This window comes from Eucalyptus grandis, chromosome 3 (assembly GCF_016545825.1).
Source record: "Eucalyptus grandis isolate ANBG69807.140 chromosome 3, ASM1654582v1, whole genome shotgun sequence".
NCBI lineage: Eukaryota > Viridiplantae > Streptophyta > Magnoliopsida > Myrtales > Myrtaceae > Eucalyptus > Eucalyptus grandis.
In genome coordinates, this window is record NC_052614.1 from 47543744 (window position 1) to 47560777 (window position 17034).

A 17034-nucleotide genomic window follows, 5' to 3' on the forward strand; every position below is an offset into this window, starting at 1 on the left:
TTACACGAAGAAGCGCCGTCTCCCTCTGTCAAAATTTACACGAAGAAGCGCCCTCTCCCTCTGTCAAAATTGTCTCTCCCTTCATTGAATGCACGTCTTATCCTCGCCCAAGCCGCACGAATCTTAAACATCACAAAAAAAAAAAAAGAAATACCACTAAAAGTTCTAAACTTTAACCAATATAATAAATTTATCCCGAATTATTTTATAATACAAAAACCTTAAATTTTATTAACTGCAATGCATTTATCTTAAATTTTTTTATCATAAAATATCTCAAACTTATATTCGCATAACATATTTACTCCAAATTATAGCGTATTTTCATTTTTTACCTTTTAATTTTTTTCTTTTTCTTCTTCTCTCTTTGGAGAAGAAGAAATAAAAGAAAAGGAAAAAACTTTAAAAATTAAGAGACGAAAATACCCTTCAACAATAGAGTTTGGGTAAATGTGTTACAACTAGTAAAACTTGGGGTTTTTTGTATCACAAAAAAAAAATTATGATGAATTTGTCACATTAGATAAAGTTTAGGATTTCCAGTGGCTTTTTTCTAAAAATAAAAGGGAGGCCAAACTTTGTTATGTCGCTTCTTTAACACTTCTATCGACCTTTGCCATTCGAGTCCTCCATCTACAATAGAGAGAATCTCAAACATGAAAAAAAAAAAAAAAGCCAAGCCAAACTTTGTTATTAACGAGAGTGTCGAAAGCCAGAAGAGAAGCACTCACGAAATTGAGTGAAACCATCATATTGCTCCACCCAAGAAAAAAAGGAAGATACTGTAGTTTTACTTGCAAAGATGATTCCCTTCCTAAAAAAAGCCTATATTGTCACTTTGATCACTTATTTTCTACTTAAGAAGAAAAGTATAATTAACTAGGGGTGTCAATGGGTCGGGTCGGGTCGGGTCTTCTTGTTACCCGACCCGACCCAAACACAATGGTCACACATCAGTGACCCGACCAGAACCGACCAAACACATTAGAATGGTCTAATGTGTTTCGGGTCGGGTTGCCGGGTATAACCTTTTTTTTTTTTTTTTTTTTTTTTTTTTTTTTTCGGGTGGTTGTAACAGTCCTAATCTTATGCGAACAGGTTATTATAAGAACACAAAATACCTATTAATAATTCTTGCGAATGCTATTTTTTCAGGGACATGCCATATGATGCGTAACCCTAACCAAGTTAATTGTATCTTCTCGAGGCTACTAGATATTCATGAATTGGAAAGAACTGGTGAGTATGACTTGTCCTTAAAATGTAGTCCAACAGAAAGCTTCTTGGTGACGATGAACAGAAGAAACATCACAGAGAAAACAAAGACTCCATAAAAGACAAAGTAGATGGCTCATAAATTGCTTTGGAATGCATAGCGTGGTTGGTGCAGCACCAATACTCACAGCGCAGCTAGTTGCAAGAGCCCCGCAAACAGCGATCAATGTGCTAAAAACGAGAAGAGTCATGACAGAAGAATCGCTGGAAGATGCGGAGCCGCCGTGATTGCCACAATTAGAGACTTCTTCTTTGAGAAGCAGAGAGCATGTTGAGAGCCCATCTTCTTCTTTGCTCTCTCTCTCTCCATGTCTCTTTATTTCTGATGAGCAAGAATTGCAAGGAATGGACAAGAAGTCCAAAAGGCATTTGAGGCAGCCCTGAGAAGTACTAGGTTCTGATGAAATAGTATGTTGACTGGTGATAAGATATAGCACCTGTGTAGCAAACACCAACAGCTCACCAACAGCAAAAAAAGCCAGAAAAGGGTACATGCTCTTGAAACAAAAGGCAGAAAAGCAAAATATTGCCCCAAGGAATGATGATACTAAAAGGAGCTGTAGGAAACATTCGAAAAGAAGTTTAAACACAGATAATAGGTTGCAAGTTACGCTAATAGTAAAAAGGGTGCCACATTTTAACTTCAATTTTCCTCAGTTACTAGTCCACAACTGTTGCAGCATGATATGCTGAAAAACAGTGCACATTCATTCTATTCTTTCACAAAGGGCACATTACTACATCGGAGACAATTTCAACTTTTGTCCATCGGTCTGTCTAATTTACAAGCTCCTCCTGAATATAAATTACATTCCCTCAACAATAGCACCATTTCTAAATACCAATTTCAATTGAAGTAAAGGAGCCATAGAGGAGTAATTCTGAATTTTTCCACGCTAAAAACTCACGTGTCCATCAGATTATCATCACTTCATTCAAGCTTAGTTTGAAAGTGATGGAGCAATCAACATTCCATGCCATAAAGGATTGCTGCCCTCATCTCTGTCCTATAAAATTCAATATTAAACAGATTCTTGAAGTATCAACACCAACAGCTCTCCCGCACAGAGTAAATTCAAAGTGTCCTGAACCCTGTTTGCAACTTGTGCACTAAAATATCTACATCACAGAATTCATCCACCACCCAATATAGCAAGTCTTCCCAACATCTCTAAGATCATATGGGGTTAACTACTACTACCCCCATCACTAGCAAAGGCTAGCCCACATGCTAAGAACAACACGGAAACACGGCTAGACCGTATAAACTCTCGAATGCCTACATCACTACCTCAGCTCAGCCTAGAGTCCCAAGATTTCCATAGGAAGAGAGAGACCAAATTGCTCCCAAGGAAAACAATTCGAGCCCCACGAAACTCAAAAAGAAGCAAGCTTGAACGAAGAGAGCGACCTCAAACAGAGCCCTAAAAGAGCACCCGCCTCCTCTTTCACCACCACCATAGCCAATCGAATTCGGAAAAAAAAAATCAACAGGAAAATTCAACAAAGAAGAAGGACGCCGAAGCTCCTCACGGATCAAGAAATCGATGGAAGCACAGACTTGAGGGCTTTTCAGCGACAGACGGCAACGATCGACTGATTCGGCGGCGACTAGGGTTCTGGAGTTGAGACGAGGGGGTGGCGACGGCGACGGCGACGCGGAGGCGCATCGATCGGAGGAGAGGCCGTCGTGAGTGAAGGCACAGTCGTCGGAGAAGAAGGCAGAGCCAAGAGGGAAATGTCTGTGTTTGACGGTAAAGAAAGATGAGAACGTGTTTACTGTTTGTGTTTGTTCGCTTGTTCGGAAGTAGGAGTTAACGTGTTTCGGGCAAACAATGTTCCAACCTGACCCGACCCGAAACACATTTCTTTACTTGTTTTATATGTGTTACCCGAACAGTATCAAGACCCGAAACACGTATGATGCTTGTTTCGTGTTCGGGTCGTGTTCGGGTTGGGTCGGGTTTTTTTGACACCCCTATAATTAACATGACAGCATATACTAGGATATTTAAACATCAACTTATCAAGCATGACAACAAAAGTAAAAGCTACTCCAATTAGGTTCCATCGGCAACATTTACATATAAGCATACAAGTAGCAAAAGAAGAATGGGGCAAATGAAAATCATGACTTTGACATATGGATCCACAGATGGTACAAGGATTCTATCGATGGGCAGGTCTTTATCGATGGGCAGGTCTTTCACTTGATTTAGGAAACATTATATCAATGGTACATCTAGAATGGGATTCTAGCTTTGATTCCCAAAGCTCATCGTATGTGTGATATCTGTAAAGTTGAGATTACATCTCTCTAACGCTCATCCTCATTTTGCGAAGAATAAATATAGAAGCGATTTTGTCATCCCCATTGTACCAAATACAATGACCGGAGACCCACTCATAGGTAGTTATGATGGTTGGGCTTCACTACCTCATCACAAAGGGAACAAATTTGAATCTCCGAATGCTCACGACTTAAGTGGGGGTCTCAGGGTGGTTTACTGGGCCAGTCCCCAAGGTTTATATCTAAATAGCGGCTTGTGGCAAGGCCCCACCGGTGCGACCAAGCACCGGATGATCGTTTGATCCCCGAAGAGTGATCTCCTACGGTCCCTCAGTCATATATATACACACACACACACAATGACCTAAGCATAGTGATATTGTTAAATGGGTACAAAATGACATCAATAAAATAAAGAATATTCCCATTGATACCTTGTAATTAGGTGCCTCCAAATATGCTCCTTGAGAAAATGATGATAGGTGAAATACGGGCACAGCTAACCAAACATAAAGAGGAACCATGGATACATCGCCCATACAATATGATCCTCATGCTCCTCATAATTAGTTGAAAATAGTAAAAGAATGAGACATGAAATAAATATAATAGTTAATTAGTCCATTATTAATACCCATGGTTGTGTCGTAACCTCCACTCACATTTGGAATATAATACATGACTACGGATAAAGGGCAATCTTGGCTCACTCATAGTTCCATATTTTGTCACTTTAAACTACTCCATCCCAATATGCCTGCTCATGATGACAGTTAGAGTAACCATACCAACTCAACAGCCCGAGACAAGAGCTGGGGAGAAATTTAGATGTCTTAGACTACTCATGATGATCAACACTCAGCAGAACACCACAACATAGCTGGGCATGAGTCTCCACACAACCGACATTTACGAAGTCAATGAAAGCATGTTCTCTTTTTCAAACAAACTGATATATCTAGCGAACCTACACTGTTATGATGAATCACAAAAATGTCATGAAAAGCAGAGTTTCTATTATTCCAAGATTCAAAGAAGTAATAAGTATCAATTTTACCTCTTTTGGCATGGTTGCAGAAAATAGAGGACTTTTTTTGACGAAGAAGACAATCAACAATAGAACGCTCTATTTTTTTTTTTTTTTTTTTTTTTTTTTTTGGCCAGTTTTGCATTTCTCCACTTGCCTTCTTTCTTTTAGAATTTTTTTCCCATTAAGCAATGGTTTTTCTAGTTTACCTTGGTTCAACCAGTTTCCCCTTTGACCTGTTTTTGGGTTTTTTACCAATTACGGGTCCGAGTGTCCTTAGCACCGGACGGCCAACCATTACCCAGATGAATCTGTCAAGCCTGCGAGTTCTGTTTGACTTTATAAAACATTGTCTACGGATGTCAATGAAGGAAGTTAACATGCAATTTCTTCTCACAAAGTTCTCCAGCAGTTCCCATTCAAGATCATTATGGCATAAAATATCACAGTTTCTCATATATAGAGAGAAACAAAGTTCCAGCGCTCTCTAATCGCTACTCAAAGGCTCTCCAATGTCATTCAGATAGAAGACATAGAAGACCAATATTTAAAGATTTGAATAGATAATAAAGAAGTGAAAATGAAATTCAGAGTCCTTCTCAACGGGATGTGTGAAAAAGAAACGAATGGATCGGAGCACGGATCCTAACAATTATCTATTCAATTGCTTAAACACTTTATATGGAGGATCTCATGTTAAATGTAAGGCTCTTGGCAACTAATATGAAAAATTGCAACGACCTTTTTGTACGTGCTCTGGGAAATATATACACTAAACATAGCACGTTAAATCTACATCTTCGCAATAGCAACTAAAATGTGCATTGCCTAACTAAGTTTTTTAGTCAAACTTTCTCAATGTATGTTGACAATGCTGAAGCATCATGGTTCACACGGGAGCTCAAGTTATGTTCTCTTGCAATATCTTTTAGCAACTGTTCTCTATAACAGCAACTCCATTTTGACATTATTTCCACTAGGGGTGTCAAAAAAGCCCGACCCGACCCGACCCGACCCGACCCGACCCGAACCAAACACGACCCGAACACAAAACAAGTATAATACATGTTTCGGGTGTTGATAGTGTTCGAGTAACAAATATAAAACAAGCAACGAAATGTGTTTCGGGTCGGGTCAGGGTTGGAACATTGTTCGACCCGAAACACGTTAACATCCAAACAAGCCATCCAAACACAAAGTCAAACATGTCGCAGAAAAGTGAAAACCCCTCCCCTTCGGCTTCTTCTCCGACGACTGCTGCTGCCCTCCGATCAACGCGCCTCCGCCCTCCGTTTGTCTGGGCGTAGGCACAGCTGTTGGGACTTGGGAGGAACTGGAAGGAGCTCAATCTCTCTCCCGCCTATCTGGATTCGCTCTTGGGGCTGACCTGGAAATCCTCCCGAGCCCTGCGCCCGATCGTCGGTCTCCGATTAGCCATCGTCGTTGTCGAGGTGAGCTGTAGTTGCCAGTGAGATTCGGGTTCATGCTCGTTGCGAGTGAGATTCGGGTTTGTGCTCGTTGCGAGCTCCGGGCGCGCGCATCTGGGGGTCGGGGATGTAGGGGTTTTTGGGGGTTTCGTTTGTGCCGCTGTTGGTCATTGAGATGGAATGTGTGGATTTGTGCTTTTTATGTGTTTGCTGAAGTTCAGAAGAGAAAGAAACGAAGGAAATTGTGGATTTCAGCTTACGCTGCTGTACACAATTCCCGTTCATTAGAATTTTTGTGCGTGTTTCGAAGGATAAACCTGGGTTAGTGTTTCCCATTAGAAATTTGGTGGGTGGGTGAGTGAGTTGAGCCTTTTTTTTTAATGATGTTGTGATATGTTTGGTTGCAAATCGCTGCATCGTTGTCGGATATGGGCTCACCACTTTGATGCCTACCGGCTGCTCAATTAAATTCCTGAACCGTAGTAGCCCGGTGTGTTAGTATTTCGATGATCGTTTGGTTGTCTCTTGTTGGGTGTACGAGTCCCTCATGATGTGTCATACATGTTTGCCTCAGATTTATACATTACCGGATGTTGCTTGTCTTTAGATTTATTGATTCTCTTTTTGTCAGGTGCAAGTCGACAGCGAATTATGTTTCTAAATGGCTGATATTGATCATGGGATTAGTAAATAGATATGTTACTTGGCTTTTCTTGCTCCTCTGCTCCATTTCGCGATGGCAATTAGTTTTTCATGAAGGGAAAAGTATATCTTGCCTCCTAAATTCTGCACTCATTGTTGATGATCAAAAGAGTGCCCTTCAACTTTAAACATATATGTCATCTTCTGCTAAGAATCTTTTCCATATGAAATTCTAACATCAGTCATTCAGTCTTTAAATCAGTAGGTAAAAATAAGACCCGTCTCGCACTCTTTTTATATCTACAAATCATCAGCAAAAAAAACAACAGAAAGAGCAATCCTTCTGGCAAAAATTTCACTTCTATCTCCTGGTTCCCCAGGCAGAGCTTCGCATTAATGGTGTGCTAGCCCTTGACTTTGCTTTTATCTTCACATTCCTGCAGTATCCACTTCTGTTTTCTTCTTTCTCTTCAGCTTACACAATCTAAAACCAAACCCTTCATAAATTTCAGTTCAGGTGACAGCATAAGCTACGCCAGCGGGAACTTCCTCAGCGATGTTTACTCTGATTCTGTCTACAAGCAAACCTAAGCCTGAGAAACAAGTAGCAGCCGAAGAGATTGAGGAACAGCAGCAGCTAATTGAGATGCAATCTAGCAAGCAAAGCTCCGGTGATTATGAGGAGAAATAAGCATTTTGGTGAAAGAAAATCATTTCAGTTTTCACATTTATGTGTCTCAAAATATTATGGTGGATTGTCCACACTCTATGGTTAGATTGGTCTGAGCAACATAAATTGCTTCGCTCTTTTTGTGAGTACCTATGCCGTTTATTGGCATCCTCATCTGGGTGTACTGAGTCTCCATCATATCTGACAAGAAATCTAGATAGATGCATTCCTTTTGCTACCATTCTTTTCCCATTCATTCCAATGATCTAGTGAATACGAAGAATCATAGATTGTTCTCTGTGTACTCTTACATTTTACATGTAGGAATCAGATATGGTACAGTGATGGCTTACTTTTAAAAGGAATTAACCAACCCTGAAAAAAAAAAAAAAAAAAAGTTGGAAAACCCAGCAACCCGACCCGACCCGAACCGAACCGACCCGAAACACATTAGATCATCTAATGTGTTTCAGGTCGGTTCGGGTCGGGTCACAACGTGTGACCATTGTGTTTCGGGTCGGGTCGGGTAACAACACGACCCGACCCGACCCGACCCATTGACACCCTTAATTTCCACAACGTATGAAGAAAAGTTCACAATTCAACATCAGTCATTAATGATTTCCCTAAGAACGAACCTTTGAAGTGGAAAAAAAGAGAGAAGAAGATGCACTAGCACATATTCTACATCTCATTGCATGAGAAGATTGCACAAATTGATTCATATGAACATGTAGGAGTTACCTACTAAGGTACAATTTTCGATGATGCATAGCTTTTGATCAAATGCCTTCTTGTTTGACATCTGAAGAAGTCAGAGAGCATGCTTCCAAGAACTTAGGTGTGGTCACATAAAAACGGATCATGATAAAATAAGAAAACAAGAGTAACGACAAACTCTATTTGACGAGACGAAAAAAGACTTCTCAGTGGCAATAGCATATAAAGATGATGAAATAAACTGGCAGGTGGTTCTCCTAAGTTATTCGGTTGAATTGGATCCTTTAGATATAAGTGAGGAAAAATGGTCAATTCGGTAATGAACGTATTCGGTCATAAACTTTTTGCTAATGTAATCTTAAGCATTTTTATGAAATGTTAATATAGTCATTCCAATCAATTTTGACTTAAAAATGCTGATACGATGATATAATTGACAAATTTAAGTAAAGTTATTGTTGACAAATTTATGTAAAGTTATTGTTTTTACTTAATTTTTGAATTTTCCAGATCATTTTTGTTTCCCCCCCCTCTCTCTCTCTCTCTCTCTCTCTCTCTTTATGGTTATTGTATCTTGTTCCCTGTTCCTATACTGTTCACCTCTGGGTAAACTCCTTCATCTTTCCTCTACTTTAACCAGTCAATTACCGGCAAAGTAGTCCAGAAAGAAAAATCCGAACCCCATTCCCAACATTTTCCCAGATCATTCCTTCCTCACGACTTACACCATCAAACATTTTGGGTAAAAACCTCCGGTCGCTGAAAACGACCTAGATGGAGAAGACCGACTCCTCGAGATGCTAATAGTTGTAAAATTCACGGTTGAATTAGATGGCCTGGGGTACGTTTCAACGAAACATCGCTCTTGATTTGCGGCTTGCGTGGATGGTAGCTTTTCGGTTGGGGCGGGGCTTGAATTTAGAGCCGTCTGTGTTGATGCTTGAAAGCAACGGCGCTCGAGGCCTTACGGTTCAGCGGGATAATGATGTGGACGAGATGGGGTGCAATGTACATTCGCTCGGTCCTTTCACTGAGGAACAGAAAGAACGTTTCTCGTACGTTTCTTGTTTCTCATGTTAGGGTGTAAGAACCAGAGATCGTTCATCTTATTCTCTCAATTCGTCCGGCTAAAGAGGAACAACGAAGGAGGTGAAAGGAACCTCTGGAGTCTGGATGGGAGCGGACCAGGGCGAGATTTGGGGTCGCCGAGCCTCCTCCAAGGTCGTGGAAGCGTCGTTATCCATGGTGGCGTGAATAATTTAATATTAACTAAGAATGATAGTGTAAATGATCATACATGCATCATGCGCCTAATTTACATATAAACTTTCTTTCATCAACTATTAACATTAGGTTTTTACTATAAAGAGGGGAAATTTTGACACAAATAGTCCCTGAACTTTTGGCCCAATATGCAATTTGGTCTATGAACTTTTTATTTATTTAATGTGATCTTTGAATTTTAACTTAATGTGTAATGTGGTCTCTGAATATTTAGTTTGTTAAATGTAGTCATTTCATAATTGTTCAAGATTAGGACTACATTGAACATTTTCATATAATTTCCAAATTAGATTGAATACATACCAAAAGTTCAAGAACTATATTGAATAAATTAAAATTTTATTGACCAAATTGCATATTGGGTTAAAGTTGGGGGACCATATTTAATAAATTAAAAGTTTATGAACCAAATTACACATTAAGTCCAAGTTTAGGGACTATTTATATTATTATCCCAAGAAGTAATAGTTTTTGTCATGGCTATGGCCTAGTGGATTGAGCCCCCACGTACTCATTGATGGAACACTTTTTTTGGGGATTTTGTAAAAGTCTTCAAGAAACGATTTTTATTGATTAAATTAAATCCTTCGCGTACAACGTCAATTAGGAACTAATTAGGGTGCGTTTGTTTGCGTTTGTTTAAAAATTGTTCCGAGGAACAAAATAGAAAAAAATGTTTTACTTCCGGGAACAATTTTTGAAAAAAAAAACGCGTTGGGTAAACTTGTTCTGGGAATAAAAATAAACAGAAACATGTTAGGTAAATTTAGATTATTTTTTTATTTTTTCTATTTTTTTCTTATTTTTCCTTTTTTTCTTTTTTTTTTTCATTTTTTCTTTTTTCTTCTTTTGGCCCGTCGCCGCCAAGGCCTTGGCCGGCGACCGGCCGGTGAGGGTCGGCCTCGCCTTGATCCGGCGAGGCCGAGCTCGCCCAGCGGCGGCGGCGCGCCTCGCCGGCCATCGCCCGAGCGACGCCGACTCGCCCGATCCGCGACGCCGACCTCACTGGCCGCGAGGGCCGAGGCTCGCCGGCCGCCGAGCGAGCTCGAGCTCGCCCGGCCATGGCGAGGCCGACCCTCGCCCGGCTACGGAGAGCCTCGGCCTCGCCGGGACGGCGAGCCTCGGCCTCGCCGGGGCCGGCGAGCCTCGCCGTGGCCGGGCGAGGCCGCCGGCCCTCGTCGGTCGGTCGCCGGCCATGGCCGAGGCCGGCGACCGGCCAAAAGAAAAAGAACAAGAAAATAAGAGAAAAAGAAAAAAAAAGTGTTTCTCAAAAGTGTTTGAAACAAGAAACACAAAATTTGTGTTTCTTGTTTTCGTTTCTTTTTTTTGTTCTTGGGAACAAAAGAACAAAAAAGGAATGTAAACGCACCCAAACGCGTTTCTTTCCTTTTTGTTCCCGGAACAAAAAAACAGAAAAAGTGTTTAAAAACAGAAAAAAGAAACATAAACAAACGGGCCCTTAGTCTTCACAAATATTTTTCTATTGCAGCTGTAGCTTCGTTGTCGGACTCTGCATATCGGTAGAATTACTACTTTACCCCCAGCCTTTTTGTGGATTTCTTAACTTGCCACCGAAGCGTGCTGGTTAATCTTCCAATGTAAGCTCATACGAAGCCCTTAAGAGTGATTTTGTGAAAGATTTATCATCACAATAAGAAATTACGAAAACAAATCGGATGATATGCAATGACTTTTAATGGATTGCTATTTTAAATCGAGTATAATTTGATTAAAGTTTATTATGTTAAGTATGTACGTGATATCGTATGTAATAGTTTAATTGATTCAATTATCAAGAAAATGAATGATGAAAAGAGAAGAAAATACGTGCCATTTAAAATGTACTTTTTGCATTTTTCATATTTGGTTAGTGTAAATTCACAATGAATTGAACAGCCGAAAGATTGAAAAAACATATCTTAGGAAATAGTGTGTACACAATGTGGGAGCCATGTCGCAATCGCTAGCAAGATTCCCAACTGTAGTTGATGTTTGGGTTTAATGCAGAATTAGTTCCTCTAGGACGAACAGTAATAAACACAAATTTACTGAAGTTGTCGTTTTAGGTTTCGATTTTTTTTTTTTTTACCTTGGACAACGTGGATTAATTCCTTGTGGTCATAGAGCCAAACTCGGTCAGTTTCCTCCAGTAGGGACACAAATTCGAATGTGCACCGTCCGAGTCCGAGTAGATTTCAAATATTAAATGTGGCTAGAACACACATATCTTATTAATATCTCAAAGCAGAGAATGTCCAACCTTTATTGATAATACCCTTGACCAAAGTTTCAAGAAATCTTTATGTTTGTACTTTTTAACACGCACAACTGTATACTGGTTGTTTTTGTTACATTAGAACCATCCTATGAAAATCATAAAATATTGTTAAATCATTTTAAAGCAAAATATTACGATTTGTTCCTTAATTATCATGTCCTCGTTTAATTTTGCTTCTTTTCTGTGGTGGCAAATGGCAATTACACATCTCATAATCCTCTTGCCCATAAGTATAACATGGAGACCAACGAATGCTCATGATTTATGTATTAGTCTCAGCTACAGCTATTATTTTACTTGTATATTTCTATCAAACTCGTGAAAATAGTGGAAGATTAAGATGGACACCATGATCACGATGAGCTCCTCGAGCTCTTTAAAGATGCCATGCTTCATTATCTACACTCCTTTAGAAAGCTTCGCTTACACGATAGGATCAATTGCACCATGCTTCTACTTCCTCACTCCACCTCCTCAGACGAGCACAATGACTCAAAGTAATTTTTCGATAGTCATGGCCAAGGACTCTAAAGGATAGAGGCAAATGGAAACTTGCTACTGAGATTAAAAAGCATACTGATACAAATTCTGTTCCAATGTTAAGCAAAGTGCAAGGGAATATAACAGTGCACGCATATGAAGTGCAAAGTACGAATTCTTAATGTCATAAAGGAAAAGAAGAATAACAGAAATCGCAGTTCGAGAGTTAATTAAAAATTTCCCGGCAGAAAGGTGAAGCAACTGAAAATTAAAAATTTGAAGCTCGTTGTTGAAGGAAGTAAATTATTGGAGGCACAATTTCCGCAACAGAAAGTGCGTGGAACTTCCTATGCAATACTTACATGCTCATGTCAAGGGCCAGTAGTTTCCTTGGCCACATATCAACCCATGCGGCGCCTAGCGAGCATAACTTGCCAGATTAGCCTTCCTTCTATAATTGTTCCAGTGAACAATACGGTGAATAGCTTCTTTGTACGAGATCGTACCACGCCAGCTTCGCTCAGGCGTCTAATCCATCAAGTGAGATTGCAGATCTCTTTAAGCTCAACAACTAATTTCGGCCTGCCATGGCCTCATCAAGAGACCTGCATCAGCTCCCGACCAGTTTGTGCACGATAGGCCAACCCCACTTTCAGAGCTCCTAAGTAACATGATCCTTATATCCTAAAACTTCTAGCACCAATCGTCCTAACGCCACTCCCATAAACCAGTTGTGTCCGTCCCCTCTACTTCCTCATTCTTCACTCGATAACTCCAAGCATCAGTTACAAGTGTCACGAGTATGGAAGGATTCACGGACCGTGACACATGCTCACATGTTCACATGCAATGCTCCTGGCGCCTTCATTGAGATTAGAGATCCAGCACGACTTTACTTGATTTCCTTTTTCTATTAATAAGTAATAAATAAAAGAGAAAGTCAACGAGCGATACAGATGCCCTTAGTGGGTAAGCATATTCTCCACCAATTCCGGCTAAATTATGGATTGCCATAATGCCTTAGTCTCTTTTTGCAGGATGGATGTGCAGGGTCGCCGTCCCATCCCATTTATAATATCATGAAGGGATGAGAATTGGATCCGCATCCGAAGTTGCATTGTTAAAGTCTGAATAGATTTTTCAATCGTAAATATTGTTACACATAATGATTCAATTGACCCAACTCCTATGTTATTCTTTGTGACTCCTCAAATTTAAAAATTGCATCGTCGATAGGGAGAAGGTAAAGAAAAAGGGGAAGAGACGGTTCTTAATAACGCATTGATCTAGTCAAGAAGAATTAAAAAAAATCAATGACCAGACTCCCATGATTATTCATTTATTTTTTCACTAACAATTCAAATTTTTAGTGAATCAAATAACATTCTTTTTTTTTCCTGTGATCAAATAACATTTTTGTAATCAATGACCTTTTTTAAGTTGGGAAATAAAAAGAAAATTCAAATTTTCACTAAAGTAGACAAGTTTTCTTACTACTTGAAGACACATTGGTTTAACAAACGTTGGATCTTTTAAATGGCTTTTCTTGGCAGAAGTACAGCACAAGTGTCATAACTTGGCACGGAGGGACACTTAAGTACCATAACTTTAAAATGGTACACTTGAGTGCCAGTTTTAAAGTTAAATGGGACACTTAAGTGCCACTCCGGCGAAAATCCGGCCAAATGGCTGACGTGGCGACTTTCCGACGAGTTTGGTCCAAAACGGCGTCGTTTTGCACGCTAACGTGGCGGAGAAAATGCAAAAACGACGCCGTTTCGTGTCTACGTGTAAATAATAATATAAAATTAATTAAATTAGATTTTAAAATTAATTTTATTTAAAATATTCAAAAAATTTAAAAAATTAAGAAAATTTTAAAAATTTTAAAAAATTAAGAAAATTAAAAAAAAAAAAAAGGGTGGGGAGGTCGAAGGGGTGGCCGAGGGTGAGCCCTCCCGCCGCCTCCTCGCCGTCGCCGAGAAGGACCGGCGACGGAGGGGGAGGGTCGGCTAGGGTCGCCGGCCCCGGCCGACCGACGGCGAGGGCTGCGACCCTCACCCCCGGATCTGGGCGCGGCCGCGACCCTCACCCAGATCCGGCGAGGCTCGCGAGCCCTCGCCGCCTCCCGCCGCCACCGGGAAGGGCCGGCGATGGAGTGGGGAGGGTCGGCCGACGGCGAGGGCCCGCGAGCCCTCGCCCGGATCGGGCGAGGGTCGCGGCCCTCCCCGTCCCGTCGGCCGGGGCCGGCGACCCGGCCGACCCTCCCCCTCTCATCGCCGGCCCTTCCCCGGCGACGGTGGGGAGGTGGCGAGGGCTCAGCCCTCAGCCACCCCTTCGACCTCCCCTCCCTTTTTTTATTATTTTATTATTTTTAATTTTTTTAAATTTTCTTAATTTTTTAAAATATTTAAAATATTCTTAATTTTTTAATTTTTTGAATATTTTAAATAAAATTAATTTTAAATCTAATTTAATTAATTTTTATATTATTATTTACACATAGACACGAAACGGTGTCGTTTTTACATTTTCTCCGCCACGTCAGCTTGCAAAATGTCGCCGTTTTGAACCAAACTCGCCGGAAAATGGCCACGTCAGCCATTTGGCCGGATTTTCGCCGGAGTGGCATTTAAGTGTCCCATTTTACTCCAACATTGGCACTCAAGTGTACAATTTTAAAGTTATGGCACTTACGTGTCCCTCCGTGCCAAGTTATGGCACTACAGGTGTCCCAACCTCGGCTTTTCTTGGACCCAATCTACAAGTAAGAATGAACATGGTCTGGGTTGGGCATGTCCAGTACTTAATAAAAGGATCAACATGCACAGTGTTGGTCATCAATTTTTGGGATGAAGGACCAACGCTGTTGAGCCTAAGACCGAGGATTGGACTGACCCTATGTGTCCAATCCGATTCTAGGGCCAAAACAAATATTTTTTTTGTTTCATTTTTTCCATTTCCTATAATGACAAACAAACTATTTTAAATTACATATCCATCAATAATGCAATATTGAGTAACTAAACAATGAATACAATACATATCAAATATAAATATAAAGATAAAACAGTAACATGAATTTACACTTCTTAAAAGCAACAACCCATAAAAACAAACATAGGAGATGAAGAACAAAGGTGGGTGACAGCTAGTGACGAGAGGCGAGGGAGGCAAATGAAAGAGAGGCAAGCCACGAGGTGAGTGGTGAATAAGGTGAGCGAGGCAAGCAAGGGCAAGGTGAGTGAAGAGGGTTTTATTTTTATTTTTTGTCAAGTTAGGGTTCGATTTCTTTCTACTTTCTAATTTACATAACAAACTAAATTGCAAAGATAACAAAGGAAGAGGCACTAGAATTTGAAGTAGACAAAAGCATATAATATTTAATATATATAATATGTAATATATAATGTATATTATGTACAAAGTTGGTCTGGATTAGATCAACCCTAAGCTGATAAAACCAAGGACCAACGTGCACAGTTTATGGTCTAGGGGTTTTAGAACCAAAGATCGTCCCGGTCCCCTTAGGAATAGGACCAAAACTGACCAGGTTGGGCCGGTCTAGGATTGGTCCAAGGTTGACTTTGGACTGACACTCACCCCTATCTACAAGCGATTAGAATATTTGAGTAAATCACATGGGTATGACTAGCGAGGGATAGACACAATGGGGATAAGGATAAACAAAGGAACAAGAAAAATGGAGTAAATCCCAATAATTAAATAATTTTTTAAATTTTTATAATGGAACTCACATCTCGATAAAAATAGTAAAATAAAAAAAAATGTATTCGATCAAGAATGTGATCCACATTAATTAAACAAGAGGAAAATTCGGGGATAAGGATAAAAAAAGAAAAAAGAGTAACTCCAGAGATTAAATAAAAAAATTTAATAAAGAAAATCACATCTCAATAAAATAAAATAAAAAGACACAGAATGTATTCGATCGAGAATGCGATCCACATTATAGTAAAGTTGGAGAACGAACAGAAAATTCTCTAAAAGTAGAAAAGTTTCCTTATGAAAGTAAAATTCGGGGTAATCAATGACTTTCAATTATTTGGGTAGACGTTATTGTTCAAATATCAGATAATAATATTGAAATCAAATTTCTTTTCAATCACAACCTTATTAAACAGGCGAAGTAATCTCATGAATCATGCAATATAAAATTCGAAAATCAATCAAATGATCTAATGTTTGTTAAATCTTTGCTGATGTAATAATCAAATATGTAGCATGCATCTAATTCATGCCCCAAAGTTTCGTTCCTTGACTACTAGCTGATTGATGCCTGAATTTTAGTCGGCAAATTCAAAATGTACCAAAATAAATAATTAAATAATTATAAAGAACGCCCCATTCGTCCGTTTACCATTTGCATTAGTCTATTTCATCAGACCTCAGCCCCTGAAGGTTAGCCCATAAATCCCAGTCGAAGCCCATATCTAAAGCCATCACTCTTACCAACCCACTGTTCATTTCGGCCCATAACGCGGCCCATAGAACCCATCAATTGGGCAAAGCTACAACCCTGAATGCTGAGCTGGAGGGGATGACGGAAGTTGTTTTGACGCATTTGGCCGTAGAAAAGGGCGATAAGGGATTCTGGCCAGGCACTGAACCTGGGAAAAAGTCAATAAAAAATTCAAAAAAATTATAAACAAAATATAAAAATTTATCCAAATCAACGCTAGCCATGCCACATTAGACAACCGGCATTGACTAGACCGCCATGTTAGTGGTAGCCAACCAAAATGAATCAGTCACTTTTCATTTACTTCACTCTTGGATAGCTCGTTATCTTGGACAGTATCACAATGGCAAGCGAAGCTGGGATTTCTCCCCCCTGGAATGTTTCGATTGGCAATTGATAAAATAGTATGTGATTTTTCCTAATTGCTGATACAGATGTTAATTGCTTTGGCATATATG

General features: G+C 39.9%; 1 long non-coding RNA gene across 1 annotated transcript; it reads left to right on the plus strand.

Annotated features, from left to right (window-relative positions):
• The first annotated feature begins 5777 nt into the window (after positions 1-5777).
• On the plus strand, positions 5778-7285 carry LOC120291346. Its single transcript, XR_005549349.1, has 2 exons — positions 5778-6043; positions 7174-7285. It is a non-coding gene; the product is annotated as an uncharacterized LOC120291346 (long non-coding RNA).
• The last annotated feature ends 9749 nt before the right edge of the window (positions 7286-17034 follow it).